This window comes from Camelus bactrianus, chromosome 15 (genome assembly GCF_048773025.1).
Source record: "Camelus bactrianus isolate YW-2024 breed Bactrian camel chromosome 15, ASM4877302v1, whole genome shotgun sequence".
Classification (NCBI taxonomy): Eukaryota; Metazoa; Chordata; class Mammalia; order Artiodactyla; family Camelidae; genus Camelus; species Camelus bactrianus.
In genome coordinates this window covers 70,617,052-70,635,340 of record NC_133553.1, presented here as the reverse complement: position 1 = coordinate 70,635,340, position 18,289 = coordinate 70,617,052, and positions in this window count along the sequence as shown.

Sequence of the window (18,289 nt, the reverse complement as noted above, 5' to 3'; positions counted from 1 at the left end):
TGAGAAACCAGAGTAAAAGTTTCTCCTGCAACCCGTTCCCTTTGTGCTAGATGAACGAACGTCTCTCCACATGCTCAGTTCTGAGAGATAAGTGTGTGTGAAAGCCGTCCTTCACCTAGCTTGTTGGGAACACAAAGTTTCTTTTCAGTTGCAAACTCCACTCCATACATATATATGGGGAGGTACTAGCTCCAAGTCTGTTTTACAGTGAAAACTGCAGGAACTTCTAGCCGACAATAGGAAACAGACTGAGAAACCAGAGTAAAAGTTTCTCCTGCAACCCGTTCCCTTTGTCCTAGATGAACGAACGTCTCTCCACATGCTCAGTTCTGAGAGATAAGTGTGTGTGAAAGCCGTCCTTCACCTAGCTTGTTGGGAACACAAAGTTTCTTTTCAGTTGCAAACTCCACTCCATACATATATATGGGGAGGTACTAGCTCCAAGTCTGTTTTACAGTGAAAACTGCAGGAACTTCTAGCCGACAATAGGAAACAGACTGAGAAACCAGAGTAAAAGTTTCTCCTGCAACCCGTTCCCTTTGTCCTAGATGAACGAACGTCTCTCCACATGCTCAGTTCTGAGAGATAAGTGTGTGTGAAAGCCGTCCTTAACCTAGGTTGTTGGGAACACAAAGTTTCTTTTCAGTTGCAAACTCCACTCCATACATATCTATGGGGAGGTACTAGCTCCAACCCGATTTTACAGTGAAAACTGCAGGAACTTCTAACCGGCACTAGGAAACAGACTGAGAAACCAGAGTAATATTTCCTCCTGCAACCCATTCCCTTTGTGCCAAATGAACGAACGTCTCTCCACATGTTCACTTCTGAGAGATAAGTGTGTGTGAAAGCCGTCCTTAACCTAGGTTGTTGGGAACACAAAGTTTCTTTTCAGTTGCAAACTCCACTCCATACATATATATGGGGAGGTACTAGCTCCAACTCGGTTTTACAGTGAAAACTGCAGGAACTTCAAACCGGCACTAGGAAACAGACTGAGAAAACAGAGTAAAAGTTTCTCCTGCAACCCGTTCCCTTTGTGCTAGATGAACGCACGTCTCTCCACATGCTCAGTTCTGAGAGATAAATGTGTGTGAAAGGCGTCCTTCAGCTAGCTTGTTGGGAACACAAAGTTTCTTTTCAGTTGCAAACTCCAATCCATACAGTTATAAGGGAAGGGACTACCTCCATCCCGGTTTTGCAGTGAAAACTGCAGGAACTTCAAACCGGCACTAGGAAACAGACTGAGATACCATAGTAAAAGTTTCCCCTGCAACCCGTTCCCATTGTGCTAGATGAACGAACGTCTCTCCACATGCTCAGTTCTGAGAGATAAGTGTGTGTGAAAGCCGTCCTTCACCTAGCTTGTTGGGAACACAAAGTTTCTTTTCAGTTGCAAACTCCACTCCATACATATATATGGGGAGGTACTAGCTCCAACTCGGTTTTACAGTGAAAACTGCAGGAACTTCAAACCGGCACTAGGAAACAGACTGAGAAACCAGAGTAAAAGTTTCTCCTGCAACCCGTTCCCTTTGTGCTAGATGAACGAACGTCTCTCCACATGCTCAGTTCTGAGAGATAAGTGTGTGTGAAAGCCGTCCTTCACCTAGCTTGTTGGGAACACAAAGTTTCTTTTCAGTTGCAAACTCCACTCCATACATATATATGGGGAGGTACTAGCTCCAAGTCTGTTTTACAGTGAAAACTGCAGGAACTTCTAGCCGACAATAGGAAACAGACTGAGAAACCAGAGTAAAAGTTTCTCCTGCAACCCGTTCCCTTTGTCCTAGATGAACGAACGTCTCTCCACATGCTCAGTTCTGAGAGATAAGTGTGTGTGAAAGCCGTCCTTAACCTAGGTTGTTGGGAACACAAAGTTTCTTTTCAGTTGCAAACTCCACTCCATACATATCTATGGGGAGGTACTAGCTCCAACCCGATTTTACAGTGAAAACTGCAGGAACTTCTAACCGGCACTAGGAAACAGACTGAGAAACCAGAGTAATATTTCCTCCTGCAACCCATTCCCTTTGTGCCAAATGAACGAACGTCTCTCCACATGTTCACTTCTGAGAGATAAGTGTGTGTGAAAGCCGTCCTTCACCTAGCTTGTTGGGAACACAAAGTTTCTTTTCAGTTGCAAACTCCACTCCATACATATATATTGGGAGGTACTATCTCCAACTCGGTTTTACAGTGAAAACTGCAGGAACTTCAAACCGGCACTAGGAAACAGACTGAGAAACCAGAGTAAAAGTTTCTCCTGCAACCCGTTCCCTTTGTGCCAGATGAACGAACGTCTCTCCACATGCTCATTTCTGAGAGATAAGTGTGTGTGAAAGCCGTCCTTCACCTAGCTTGTTGGGAACACAGAGTTTCTTTTCAGTTGCAAATTCCAATCCATACATATATATGGGGAGGTACTAGCTCCAACTCGGTTTTACAGTGAAAACTGCAGGAACTTCAAACCGGCACTAGGAAACAGACTGAGAAACCAGAGTAAAAGTTACTCCTGCAACCTGTTCCCTTTGTGCTAGATGAACGTACGTCTCTCCACATGCTCAGTTATGAGAGGTAATTGTGTGTGAAAGACGTCTAAACTAGCTTGTTGGGAACACAAAGTTTCTTTTCAGTTGCAAACTCCTCTCCATACAAATATAAGGGGAGGTACTAGCTCCAAATCGGTTTTACAGTGAAAACTGCAGGAACTTCAAACCGGCACTAGGAAACAGACTGAGAAACCAGAGTAAAAGTTTCTCCTGCAACCAGTTCCCTTTGTGCTAGGTGAACGAACGTCTCTCCACATGCTCAGTTCTGAGAGACAAGTGGGTGTGAAAGCCGTCCTTCACCTAGCTTGTTGGGAACACAAAGTTCCTTTTCAGTTGCAAACTCCACTCCATACATATATATGGGGAGGTACTAGCTCCAACTCGGTTTTACAGTGAAAAATGCAGGAACTTCAAACCGGCACTAGGAAACAGACTGAGAAACCAGAGTAAAAGTTTCTCCTGCAACCTGTTCCCTTTGTGCTAGATGAACGTACGTCTCTCCACATGCTCAGTTATGAGAGATAATTGTGAGTGAAAGCCGTCTAAGCTAGCTTGTTGGGAACACAAAGTTTCTTTTCAGTTGCAAACTCCTCTCCATGGATATATAAGGGGAGGTACTAGCTCCAACTCGGTTTTACAGTGAAAACTGCAGAAAATTCAAACCGGCACTAAGAAACAGACTGAGAAACCAGAGTAAAAGTTTCTCCTGCAACCCGTTCCCTTTGTTCTAGATGAACGAACGTCTCTCCACATGCTCAGTTATGTGAGATAAGTGTGTGTGAAATGCGTCCTTCAACTAACTTGTTGGGAACACAAAGTTTCTTTTCAGTTGCAAACTCCACTCCATACATATATATGGGAAGGTACTAGCTCCAACTCGGTTTTACAGTGAAAACTGCAGGAACTTAAAACCGGCACTGGAAACAGACTGAGAAACCAGAGTAAAAGTTTCTCCTGCAACCCGTTCCCTTTGTGCTAGATGAACGAACGTCTCTCCACATGCTCAGTTCTGAGAGATAAGTGTGAGTGAAAGCCGTCCTTCACCTAGCTTGTTGGGAACACAAAGTTTCTTTTCAGTTGCAAACTCCACTCCATACATATATATGGTGAGGTACTAGCTCCAACTCGGTTTTACAGTGAAAACTGCAGGAAATTCAAACCGGCACTAAGAAACAGACTGAGAAACCAGAGTAAAAGTTTCTCCTGCTACCCGTTCCCTTTGTGCTAGATGAACGAACGTCTCTCCACATGCTCAGTTCTGTGAGGTAAGTGTGTGTGAAATCCGTACTTCAACTAGCTTGTTTGGAACACAAAGTTTCTTTTCAGTTGCAAACTCCACTCCATACATATATATGGGGAGGTACTAGCTCCAACTCGGTTTTACAGTGAAAACTGCAGGAACTTCAAACCGGCACTAGGAAACAGACTGAGAAACCAGAGTAAAAGTTTCTCCTGCAACCCGTTCCCTTTGTGCTAGATGAACGAACGTCTCTCCACATGCTAAGTTCTGAGAGATAAGTGTGTGTGAAAGCCGTCCTTCACCTAGCTTGTTGGGAACACAAAGTTTCTTTTCAGTTGCAAACTCCACTCCATACATATATATGGGGAGGTAATAGCTCCAACTCGGTTTTACAGTGAAAACTGCCGGAACATCAAACCGGCACTAGGAAACAGACTGAGAAACCAGAGTAAAAGTTTCTCCTGCAACCCGTTCCCTTTGTGCTAGATGAACGAACGTCTCTCCACATGCTCAGTTCTGAGAGATAAGTGTGTGTGAAAGCCGTCCTTCACCTAGCTTGTTGGGAACACAAAGTTTCTTTTCAGTTGCAAACTCCACTCCATACATATATATGGGGAGGTACTAGCTCCAACTAGGTTTTACAGTGAAAACTGCAGGAAATTCAAACCGGCACTAAGAAACAGACTGAGAAACCAGAGTAAAACTTTCTCCTGCAACCCGTTCCCTTTGTTCTAGATGAACGAACGTCTCTCCACATGCTCAGTTCTGTGAGTTAAGTGTGTGTGAAATCCGTACTTCAACTAGCTTGTTGGGAACACAAAGTTTCTTTTAAGTTGCAAACTCCACTCCATACATATATATGGGGAGGTACTAGCTCCAACTCAGTTTTACAGTGAAAACTGCAGGAACTTCAAACCGGCACTCGGAAACAGACTGAGAATATAGAGTAATAGTTTCTCCTGCAACCCGTTCCCTTTGTGCTAGATGAACGAACGTCTCTCCACATGCTCAGTTCTGAGAGATAAGTGTGTGTGAAAGCCGTCCTTCACCTAGCTTGTTGGGAACACAAAGTTTCTTTTCAGTTGCAAACTCCACTCCATACATATATATGGGGAGGTACTAGCTCCAACTCGGTTTTACAGTGAAAACTGCAGGAACTTCAAACCGGCACTAGGAAACAGACTGAGAAAACAGAGTAAAAGTTTCTCTTGCAACCCGTTCCCTTTGTGCTAGATGAACGCACGTCTCTCCACATGCTCAGTTCTGAGAGATAAATGTGTGTGAAAGGCGTCCTTCAGCTAGCTTGTTGGGAACACAAAGTTTCTTTTCAGTTGCAAACTCCAATCCATACAGTTATAAGGGAAGGGACTACCTCCATCCCGGTTTTACAGTGAAAACTGCAGGAACTTCAAACCGGCACTAGGAAACAGACTGAGAAACCATAGTAAAAGTTTCCCTGCAACCCGTTCCCATTGTGCTAGATGAACGAACGTCTCTCCACATGCTCAGTTCTGAGAGATAAGTGTGTGTGAAAGCGGTCCTTCACCTAGCTTGTTGGGAACACAAAGTTTCTTTTCAGTTGCAAACCCCACTCCATACATATATATGGGGAGGTACTAGCTCCAACTCGGTTTTACAGTGTAAACTGCAGGAACTTCAAACCGGCACTAGGAAACAGACTGAGAAACCAGAGTAAAAGTTTCTCCTGCAACCCGTTCCCTTTGTGCTAGATGAACGAACGTCTCTCCACATGCTCAGTTCTGAGAGATAAGTGTGTGTGAAAGCCGTCCTTCACCTAGCTTGTTGGGAACACAAAGTTTCTTTTCAGTTGCAAACTCCACTCCATACATATATATGGGGGGGTTCTAGCTCCAAATCGGTTTTACAGTGAAAACTGCAGGAACTTCAAACCGGCACTAAGAAACAGACTGAGAAACCAGAGTAATAGTTTCTCCTCCATCCCGTTCCCTTTGTGCTAGATGAACGAACGTCTCTCCACATGCTCAGTTCTGAGAGATAAGTGTGTTTGAAAGCCTTACTTCACATAGCTTGTTGGGAACCAAAGTTTCTTTTCAGTTGAAAACTCCACACCATACATTTATATGGGGAGGTACTAGCTCCAACTCGATTTACAGTGAAAACTGCAGGAACTTCAAACCGGCACTAGGAAACAGACTGAGAAACCAGAGTAAAAGTTTCTCCTGCAACCCGTTCCCTTTGTGCTAGATGAACGTACGTCTCTCCGCATGCTCAGTTCTGAGAGATAATTGTGTGTGAAAGCCGTCCTTTACCTAGCTTGTTGGGAACACAAAGTTTCTTTTCAGTTGCAAATTCCACTCCATACATATATATGGGGAGGTACTAGTTCCAAATCGGATTTACAGTTAAAACTACAGGAACTTCAAACCGGTACTAGGAAACAGACTGAGAATCCAGAGTAAAAGTTTCCCCTGCAACCCGTTCCCTTTGAACTAGGTGAACGAACGTCTCTCCACATGATCAGTTCTGAGAGATAAGTGTGAGTGAAAGCCGTCCTTCACCTAGCTTGTTGGGAACACAAAATTCCTTTTCAGTTGCAAACTCCACTCCATACATATATATGGGGAGGTACTAGCTACAACTCGGTTTTACAGTGAAAACTGAAGGAACTTCAAACCGGCACTAGGAAACAGACTGAGAAACCCGAGTAAAAGTTTCTCCTTCAACCCGTTCCATTTGTGCTAGATGAATGAACGTCTCTCCACATGCTCAGTTCTGAGAGATAAGTGTGTGTGAAAGCCGTCCTTCACCTAGCTTGTTGGGAACACAAAGTTTCTTTTCAGTTGCAAACCCCACTCCATACATATATATGGGGAGGTACTAGCTCCAACTCGGTTTTACAGTGTAAACTGCAGGAACTTCAAACCGGCATTAGGAAACAGACTGAGAAACCAGAGTAAAAGTTTCTCCTGGAACCCGTTCCCTTTGTGCTAGATGAACGAACGTCTCTCCACATGCTCAGTTCTGAGAGATAAATGTGTGTGAAAGCCGTCCTTCACCTAGCTTGTTGGGAACACAAAGTTTCTTTTCAGTTGCAAACTCCACTCCATACATATATATGGGGAGGTACTAGCTCCAACTCGGTTTTACAGTGAAAACTGCAGGAACTTCAAACCGGCACTAAGAAACAGAATGAGAAGCCAGAGTAAAAGTTTCTCCTGCAACCCGTTCCCATTTTGCTAGATGAACGAAGGTCTCTCCACATGCTCAGTTCTGAGAGACAAGTGGGTGTGGAAGCCGTCCTTCACCTAGCTTGTTGGGAACGCAAAGTTTCTTTTCAGTTGCAAACCCCACTCCATACATATATATGGGGTGGTACTAGCTCCAACTCTGTTTTACAGTGAAAAATGCAGGAAATTCAAACCGGCACTAGGAAACAGACTGAGAAACCAGAGTAAAAGTTTCTCCTGCAACCCGTTCCCTTTGTGCTAGATGAACGAACGTCTCTCCACATGCTCAGTTCTGAGAGATAAGTGTGTGTGAAAGCCGTCCTTCACCTAGCTTGTTGGGAACACAAAGTTTCTTTTCAGTTGCAAACTCCACTCCATACATATATATGGGGAGGTACTAGCTCCAACTCGGTTTTACAGTGAAAACTGCAGGAACTTCAAACCGGCACTAGGAAACAGACTGAGAAAACAGAGTAAAAGTTTCTCCTGCAACCCGTTCCCTTTGTGCTAGATGAACGAACGTCTCTCCACATGCTCAGTTCTGAGAGATAAGTGTGTGTAAAAGCCGTCCTTCACCTAGCTTGTTGGGAACACAAAGTTTCTTTTCAGTTGCAAACTCCACTCCATACATATATATGGGGAGGTACTAGCTCCAACTCGGTTTTACAGTGAAAACTGCAGGAACTTCAAACCGGCACTAAGAAACAGAATGAGAAGCCAGAGTAAAAGTTTCTCCTGCAACCCGTTCCCATTTTGCTAGATGAACGAAGGTCTCTCCACATGCTCAGTTCTGAGAGACAAGTGGGTGTGGAAGCCGTCCTTCACCTAGCTTGTTGGGAACGCAAAGTTTCTTTTCAGTTGCAAACCCCACTCCATACATATATATGGGGTGGTACTAGCTCCAACTCTGTTTTACAGTGAAAACTGCAGGAAATTCAAACCGGCACTAGGAAACAGACTGAGAAACCAGAGTAAAAGTTTCTCCTGCAACCCGTTCCCTTTGTGCTAGATGAACGAACGTCTCTCCACATGCTCAGTTCTGAGAGATAAGTGTGTGTGAAAGCCGTCCTTCACCTAGCTTGTTGGGAACACAAAGTTTCTTTTCAGTTGCAAACTCCACTCCATACATATATATGGGGAGGTACTAGCTCCAACTCGGTTTTACAGTGAAAACTGCAGGAACTTCAAACCGGCACTAGGAAACAGACTGAGAAAACAGAGTAAAAGTTTCTCCTGCAACCCGTTCCCTTTGTGCTAGATGAACGAACGTCTCTCCACATGCTCAGTTCTGAGAGATAAGTGTGTGTAAAAGCCGTCCTTCACCTAGCTTGTTGGGAACACAAAGTTTCTTTTCAGTTTCAAACTCCACTCCATACATATATATGGGGAGGTACTAGCTCCAACTCGGTTTTACAGTGAAAACTGCAGGAAATTCAAACCGGCACTAACAAACAGACTGAGAAACCAGAGTAAAAGTTTCTCCTGCTACCCGTTCCCTTTGTGCTAGATGAACGAACGTCTCTCCACATGCTCAGTTCTGTGAGGTAAGTGTGTGTGAAATCCGTACTTCAACTAGCTTGGTTGGAACACAAAGTTTCTTTTCAGTTGCAAACTCCACTCCATACATATATATGGGGAGGTACTAGCTCCAACTCGGTTTTACAGTGAAAACTGCAGGAACTTCAAACCGGCACTAGGAAACAGACTGAGAAACCAGAGTAAAAGTTTCTCCTGCAACCCGTTCCCTTTGTGCTAGATGAACGAACGTCTCTCCACATGCTAAGTTCTGAGAGATAAGTGTGTATGAAAGCCGTCCTTCACCTAGCTTGTTGGGAACACAAAGTTTCTTTTCAGTTGCAAACTCCACTCCATACATATATATGGGGAGGTAATAGCTCCAACTCGGTTTTACAGTGAAAACTGCCGGAACATCAAACCGGCACTAGGAAACAGACTGAGAAACCAGAGTAAAAGTTTCTCCTGCAACCCGTTCCCTTTGTGCTAGATGAACGAACGTCTCTCCACATGCTCAGTTCTGAGAGATAAGTGTGTGTGAAAGCCGTCCTTCACCTAGCTTGTTGGGAACACAAAGTTTCTTTTCAGTTGCAAACTCCACTCCATACATATATATGGGGAGGTACTAGCTCCAACTCGGTTTTACAGGGAAAACTGCAGGAACTTCAAACCGGCACTAAGAAACAGAATGAGAAGCCAGAGTAAAAGTTTCTCCTGCAACCCGTTCCCATTTTGCTAGATGAACGAAGGTCTCTCCACATGCTCAGTTCTGAGAGACAAGTGGGTGTGGAAGCCGTCCTTCACCTAGCTTGTTGGGAACGCAAAGTTTCTTTTCAGTTGCAAACTCCACTCCATACATATATATGGGGTGGTACTAGCTCCAACTCTGTTTTACAGTGAAAACTGCAGGAAATTCTAACCGGCACTAGGAAACAGACTGAGAAACCAGAGTAAAAGTTTCTCCTGCAACCCGTTCCCTTTGTGCTAGATGAACGAACGTCTCTCCACATGCTCAGTTCTGAGAGATAAGTGTGTGTGAAAGCCGTCCTTCACCTAGCTTGTTGGGAACACAAAGTTTCTTTTCAGTTGCAAACTCCACTCCATACATATATATGGGGAGGTACTAGCTCCAACTCGGTTTTACAGTGAAAACTGCAGGAACTTCAAACCGGCACTAGGAAACAGACTGAGAAAACAGAGTAAAAGTTTCTCCTGCAACCCGTTCCCTTTGTGCTAGATGAACGAACGTCTCTCCACATGCTCAGTTCTGAGAGATAAGTGTGTGTAAAAGCCGTCCTTCACCTAGCTTGTTGGGAACACAAAGTTTCTTTTCAGTTGCAAACTCCACTCCATACATATATATGGGGAGGTACTAGCTCCAACTCGGTTTTACAGTGAAAACTGCAGGAAATTCAAACCGGCACTAAGAAACAGACTGAGAAACCAGAGTAAAAGTTTCTCCTGCTACCCGTTCCCTTTGTGCTAGATGAACGAACGTCTCTCCACATGCTCAGTTCTGTGAGGTAAGTGTGTGTGAAATCCGTACTTCAACTAGCTTGTTTGGAACACAAAGTTTCTTTTCAGTTGCAAACTCCACTCCATACATATATATGGGGAGGTACTAGCTCCAACTCGGTTTTACAGTGAAAACTGCAGGAACTTCAAACCGGCACTAGGAAACAGACTGAGAAACCAGAGTAAAATTTTCTCCTGCAACCCGTTCCCTTTGTGCTAGATGAACGAACGTCTCTCCACATGCTAAGTTCTGAGAGATAAGTGTGTATGAAAGCCGTCCTTCACCTAGCTTGTTGGGAACACAAAGTTTCTTTTCAGTTGCAAACTCCACTCCATACATATATATGGGGAGGTAATAGCTCCAACTCGGTTTTACAGTGAAAACTGCCGGAACATCAAACCGGCACTAGGAAACAGACTGAGAAACCAGAGTAAAAGTTTCTCCTGCAACCCGTTCCCTTTGTGCTAGATGAACGAACGTCTCTCCACATGCTCAGTTCTGAGAGATAAGTGTGTGTGAAAGCCGTCCTTCACCTAGCTTGTTGGGAACACAAAGTTTCTTTTCAGTTGCAAACTCCACTCCATACATATATATGGGGAGGTACTAGCTCCAACTCGGTTTTACAGTGAAAACTGCAGGAAATTCAAACCGGCACTAAGAAACAGACTGAGAAACCAGAGTAAAATTTTCTCCTGCAACCCGTTCCCTTTGTTCTAGATGAACGAACGTCTCTCCACATGCTCAGTTCTGTGAGTTAAGTGTGTGTGAAATCAGTACTTCAACTAGCTTGTTGGGAACACAAAGTTTCTTTTAAGTTGCAAACTCCACTCCATACATATATATGGGGAGGTACTAGCTCCAACTCAGTTTTACAGTGAAAACTGCAGGAACTTCAAACCGGCACTCGGAAACAGACTGAGAATATAGAGTAATAGTTTCTCCTGCAACCCGTTCCCTTTGTGCTAGATGAACGAACGTCTCTCCACATGCTCAGTTCTGAGAGATAAGTGTGTGTGAAAGCCGTCCTTCACCTAGCTTGTTGGGAACACAAAGTTTCTTTTCAGTTGCAAACTCCACTCCATACATATATATGGGGAGGTACTAGCTCCAACTCGGTTTTACAGTGAAAACTGCAGGAACTTCAAACCGGCACTAGGAAACAGACTGAGAAAACAGAGTAAAAGTTTCTCCTGCAACCCGTTCCCTTTGTGCTAGATGAACGCACGTCTCTCCACATGCTCAGTTCTGAGAGATAAATGTGTGTGAAAGGCGTCCTTCAGCTAGCTTGTTGGGAACACAAAGTTTCTTTTCAGTTGCAAACTCCAATCCATACAGTTATAAGGGAAGGGACTACCTCCATCCCGGTTTTGCAGTGAAAACTGCAGGAACTTCAAACCGGCACTAGGAAACAGACTGAGAAACCAGAGTAAAAGTTTCCCCTGCAACCCGTTCCCATTGTGCTAGATGAACGAACGTCTCTCCACATGCTCAGTTCTGAGAGATAAGTGTGTGTGAAAGCCGTCCTTCACCTAGCTTGTTGGGAACACAAAGTTTCTTTTCAGTTGCAAACTCCACTCCATACATATATATGGGGAGGTACTAGCTCCAACTCGGTTTTACAGTGAAAACTGCAGGAACTTCAAACCGGCACTAGGAAACAGACTGAGAAACCAGAGTAAAAGTTTCTCCTGCAACCAGTTCCCTTTGTGCTAGGTGAACGAACGTCTCTCCACATGCTCAGTTCTGAGAGACAAGTGGGTGTGAAAGCCGTCCTTCACCTAGCTTGTTGGGAACACAAAGTTCCTTTTCAGTTGCAAACTCCACTCCATACATATATATGGGGAGGTACTAGCTCCAACTCGGTTTTACAGTGAAAACTGCAGGAACTTCAAACCGGCACTAGGAAACAGACTGAGAAACCAGAGTAAAAGTTTCTCCTGCAACCTGTTCCCTTTGTGCTAGATGAACGTACGTCTCTCCACATGCTCAGTTATGAGAGATAATTGTGTGTGAAAGCCGTCTAAGCTAGCTTGTTGGGAACACAAAGTTTCTTTTCAGTTGCAAACTCCTCTCCATAGATATATAAGGGGAGGTACTAGCTCCAACTCGGTTTTACAGTGAAAACTGCAGAAACTTCAAACCGGCACTAAGAAACAGACTGAGAAACCAGAGTAAAAGTTTCTCCTGCAACCCGTTCCCTTTGTTCTAGATGAACGAACGTCTCTCCACATGCTCAGTTCTGAGAGATAAGTGTGTGTGAAAGCCGTCCTTCACCTAGCTTGTTGGGAACACAAAGTTTCTTTTCAGTTGCAAACTCCACTCAATACTTATATAGAGGAGGGGCTACCTCCAACTCGGTTTTACAGTGAAAACTGCAGGAACTTCAAACCGGCACTAGGAAACAGACTGAGAAACCAGAGTAAAAGTTTCTCCTGCAACCCGTTCCCTTTGTGCTAGATGAACGCTCGTCTCTCCACATGCTCAGTTCTGAGAGATAAGTGTGTGTGAAAGCCGTCCTTCACCTAGCTTGTTGGGAACACAAAGTTTCTTTTCAGTTGCAAACTCCACTCAATACTTATATAGAGGAGGGGCTACCTCCAACTCGGTTTTACAGTGAAAACTGCAGGAACTTCAAACCGGCACTAGGAAACAGACTGAGAAACCAGAGTAAAAGTTTCTCCTGCAACCCGTTCCCTTTGTCCTAGGTGAACGAACGTCTCTCCACATGCTCAGTTCTGAGAGACAAGTGGGTGTGAAAGCCGTCCTTCACCTAGCTTGTTGGGAACGCAAAGTTTCTTTTCAGTTGCAAACTCCACTCCATACATATATATGGGGAGGTACTAGCTCCAACTCGGTTTTACAGTGAAAACTGCAGGAACTTCAAACCGGCACTAGGAAACAGACTGAGAAACCAGAGTAAAAGTTTCTCCTGCAACCCGTTCCCTTTGTGCTAGATGAACGAACGTCTCTCCACATGCTCATTTCTGAGAGATAAGTGTGTGTGAAAGCCGTCCTTCACCTAGCTTGTTGGGAACACAAAGTTTCTTTTCAGTTGCAAACTCCAATCCATACATATCTATGGGGAGGTACTAGCTCCAACCCGATTTTACAGGGAAAAATGCAGGAACTTCTAACCGGAACTAGGAAACAGACTGAGAAACCAGAGTAAAAGTTTCTCCTGCAACCCGTTCCCTTTGTGCTAGATGAACGAACGTCTCTCCACATGCTAAGTTCTGAGAGATAAGTGTGTGTGAAAGCCGTCCTTCACCTAGCTTGTTGGGAACACAAAGTTTCTTTTCAGTTGCAAACTCCACTAAATACATATATATGGGGAGGTAATAGCTCCAACTCGGTTTTACAGTGAAAACTGCCGGAACATCAAACCGGAACTAGGAAACAGACTGAGAAACCAGAGTAAAAGTTTCTCCTGCAACCCGTTCCCTTTGTGCTAGATGAACGAACGTCTCTCCACATGCTCAGTTCTGAGAGATAAATGTGTGTGAAAGGCGTCCTTCAGCTAGCTTGTTGGGAACGCAAAGTTTCTTTTCAGTTGCAAACTCCAATCCATACAGTTATAAGGGAAGGGACTACCTCCATCCCGGTTTTACAGTGAAAACTGCAGGAACTTCAAACCGGCACTAGGAAACAGACTGAGAAACCATAGTAAAAGTTTCCCCTGCAACCCGTTCCCATTGTGCTAGATGAACGAACGTCTCTCCACATGCTCAGTTCTGAGAGATAAGTGTGTGTGAAAGCCGTCCTTCACCTAGCTTGTTGGGAACACAAAGTTTCTTTTCAGTTGCAAACTGCACTCCATACATATATATGGGGAGGTACTAGCTCCAACTCGGTTTTACAGTGAAAACTGCAGGAACTTCAAACCGGCACTAGGAAACAGACTGAGAAACCAGAGTAAAAGTTTCTCCTGCAACCCGTTCCCTTTGTGCTAGATGAACGAACGTCTCTCCACATGCTCAGTTCTGAGAGATAAGTGTGTGTGAAAGCCGTCCTTCACCTAGCTTGTTGGGAACACAAAGTTTCTTTTCAGTTGCAAACTCCACTCCATACATATATATGGGGAGGTACTAGCTCCAAATCTGTTTTACAGTGAAAACTGCAGGAACTTCTAACCGACAATAGGAAACAGACTGAGAAACCAGAGTAAAAGTTTCCCCTGCAACCCGTTCCCTTTGTGCTAGATGAACGAACGTCTCTCCACATGCTCAGTTCTGAGAGATAAGTGTGTGTGAAAGCCGTCCTTCACCTAGCTTGTTGGGAACACAAAGTTTCTTTTCAGTTGCAAACTCCACTCCATACATATATATGGGGAGGTACTAGCTCCAACTCGGTTTTACAGTGAAAACTGCAGGAACTTCAAACCGGCACTAAGAAACAGACTGAGAAACCAGAGTAAAACTTTCTCCTGCAACCCGTTCCCTTTGTTCTAGATGAACGAACGTCTCTCCACATGCTCAGTTCTGAGAGATAAGTGTGTGTGAAATCCGTACTTCACCAAGCTTGTTGGGAACACAAAGCTTCTTTTCATTTGCAAACTCCACTCCATACATATATATGGTGAGGTACTAGCTCCAACTCGGTTTTACAGTGAAAACTGCAGGAAATTCAAACCGGCACTAAGAAACAGACTGAGAAACCAGAGTAAAAGTTTCTCCTGCTACCCGTTCCCTTTGTGCTAGATGAACGAACGTCTCTCCACATGCTCAGTTCTGTGAGGTAAGTGTGTGTGAAAGCCGTCCTTCACCTAGCTTGTTGGGAACACAAAGTTTCTTTTCAGTTGCAAACTCCACTCAATACTTATATAGAGGAGGGGCTACCTCCAACTCGGTTTTACAGTGAAAACTGCAGGAACTTCAAACCGGCACTAGGAAACAGACTGAGAAACCAGAGTAAAAGTTTCTCCTGCAACCCGTTCCCTTTGTCCTAGGTGAACGAACGTCTCTCCACATGCTCAGTTTGAGAGACAAGTGGGTGTGAAAGCCGTCCTTCACCTAGCTTGTTGGGAACGCAAAGTTTCTTTTCAGTTGCAAACTCCAATCCATACATATCTATGGGGAGGTACTAGCTCCAACTCGGTTTTACAGTGAAAACTGCAGGAACTTCAAACCGGCACTAGGAAACAGACTGAGAAACCAGAGTAAAAGTTTCTCCTGCAACCCGTTCCCTTTGTGCTAGATGAACGAACGTCTCTCCACATGCTCATTTCTGAGAGATAAGTGTGTGTGAAAGCCGTCCTTCACCTAGCTTGTTGGGAACACAAAGTTTCTTTTCAGTTGCAAACTCCAATCCATACATATCTATGGGGAGGTACTAGCTCCAACCCGATTTTACAGGGAAAAATGCAGGAACTTCTAACCGGAACTAGGAAACAGACTGAGAAACCAGAGTAAAAGTTTCTCCTGCAACCCGTTCCCTTTGTGCTAGATGAACGAACGTCTCTCCACATGCTAAGTTCTGAGAGATAAGTGTGTGTGAAAGCCGTCCTTCACCTAGCTTGTTGGGAACACAAAGTTTCTTTTCAGTTGCAAACTCCACTAAATACATATATATGGGGAGGTAATAGCTCCAACTCGGTTTTACAGTGAAAACTGCCGGAACATCAAACCGGAACTAGGAAACAGACTGAGAAACCAGAGTAAAAGTTTCTCCTGCAACCCGTTCCCTTTGTGCTAGATGAACGAACGTCTCTCCACATGCTCAGTTCTGAGAGATAAATGTGTGTGAAAGGCGTCCTTCAGCTAGCTTGTTGGGAACGCAAAGTTTCTTTTCAGTTGCAAACTCCAATCCATACAGTTATAAGGGAAGGGACTACCTCCATCCCGGTTTTACAGTGAAAACTGCAGGAACTTCAAACCGGCACTAGGAAACAGACTGAGAAACCATAGTAAAAGTTTCCCCTGCAACCCGTTCCCATTGTGCTAGATGAACGAACGTCTCTCCACATGCTCAGTTCTGAGAGATAAGTGTGTGTGAAAGCCGTCCTTCACCTAGCTTGTTGGGAACACAAAGTTTCTTTTCAGTTGCAAACTGCACTCCATACATATATATGGGGAGGTACTAGCTCCAACTCGGTTTTACAGTGAAAACTGCAGGAACTTCAAACCGGCACTAGGAAACAGACTGAGAAACCAGAGTAAAAGTTTCTCCTGCAACCCGTTCCCTTTGTGCTAGATGAACGAACGTCTCTCCACATGCTCAGTTCTGAGAGATAAGTGTGTGTGAAAGCCGTCCTTCACCTAGCTTGTTGGGAACACAAAGTTTCTTTTCAGTTGCAAACTCCACTCCATACATATATATGGGGAGGTACTAGCTCCAAATCTGTTTTACAGTGAAAACTGCAGGAACTTCTAACCGACAATAGGAAACAGACTGAGAAACCAGAGTAAAAGTTTCCCCTGCAACCCGTTCCCTTTGTGCTAGATGAACGAACGTCTCTCCACATGCTCAGTTCTGAGAGATAAGTGTGTGTGAAAGCCGTCCTTCACCTAGCTTGTTGGGAACACAAAGTTTCTTTTCAGTTGCAAACTCCACTCCATACATATATATGGGGAGGTACTAGCTCCAACTCGGTTTTACAGTGAAAACTGCAGGAACTTCAAACCGGCACTAAGAAACAGACTGAGAAACCAGAGTAAAACTTTCTCCTGCAACCCGTTCCCTTTGTTCTAGATGAACGAACGTCTCTCCACATGCTCAGTTCTGAGAGATAAGTGTGTGTGAAATCCGTACTTCACCAAGCTTGTTGGGAACACAAAGCTTCTTTTCATTTGCAAACTCCACTCCATACATATATATGGTGAGGTACTAGCTCCAACTCGGTTTTACAGTGAAAACTGCAGGAAATTCAAACCGGCACTAAGAAACAGACTGAGAAACCAGAGTAAAAGTTTCTCCTGCTACCCGTTCCCTTTGTGCTAGATGAACGAACGTCTCTCCACATGCTCAGTTCTGTGAGGTAAGTGTGTGTGAAATCCGTACTTCAACTAGCTTGTTTGGAACACAAAGTTTCTTTTCAGTTGCAAACTCCACTCCATACATATATATGGGGAGGTACTAGCTCCAACTCGGTTTTACAGTGAAAACTGCAGGAACTTCAAACCGGCACTAGGAAACAGACTGAGAAAACAGAGTAAAAGTTTCTCCTGCAACCCGTTCCCTTTGTGCTAGATGAACGAACGTCTCTCCACATGCTAAGTTCTGAGAGATAAGTGTGTGTGAAAGCCGTCCTTCACCTAGCTTGTTGGGAACACAAAGTTTCTTTTCAGTTGCAAACTCCACTAAATACATATATATGGGGAGGTAATAGCTCCAACTCGGTTTTACAGTGAAAACTGCCGGAACATCAAACCGGCACTAGGAAACAGACTGAGAAACCAGAGTAAAAGTTTCTCCTGCAACCCGTTCCCTTTGTGCTAGATGAACGAACGTCTCTCCACATGCTCAGTTCTGAGAGATAAGTGTGTGTGAAAGCCGTCCTTCACCTAGCTTGTTGGGAACACAAAGTTTCTTTTCAGTTGCAAACTCCACTCCATACATATATAAGGGGAGGTACTAGCTCCAACTCGGTTTTACAGTGAAAACTGCAGGAACTTCCACCCGGCACAAGTCTGGGTTTCCAACAAGCTAGTTGAAAGGTGGCTTCCACACTCCTACATTCCTGAAAATTGAGCATGTGGAGAGGCGTTCCTTCAGCATAAAAGGCAGAGGGACTTCTAGACACACATTCTCTGATTTCTGACCGTGTTTCTTATGCCGGTTTCAATGTAAAAGTGGTTTGATCTGGAAAACGAAGTTGGAGCGAGAGCCCCCCCTTACATATGTAAGTAGCATAGTTCCCCTATACAAGAAACTCTGGAGTTCCAACAAGTTAGGTGAAGGATAGTTCCAAGAGAAATTCAGATGTCAAAAGTGAGCTTGTGGAGAGGCTTCTTTCATCCAGCCTTGAAGGTTTAGTTACATACAGAAACAAGTACTCTGATTTCTCAGCATGTTTCTCAAAGCCGGTTTCAAGTAAAGGCGGTTTGCAGTGAAAAAAATCGAGTTCGTGCTAGTACATCCCCATATATTGGAAAGCAGCATAGTTTACCTTGGACTGAAACACTGAGTTTCCAAAAAGCTAGGTGAAGAACGGCTTTCACACTCATACAGTTCTGATAATTGATTATGTTGAGAGGCGTTCCTTCATGCAGCATAAAAGGCAGAGGTATTCGAGACACAAATTCTCTGATTTCTAAACATG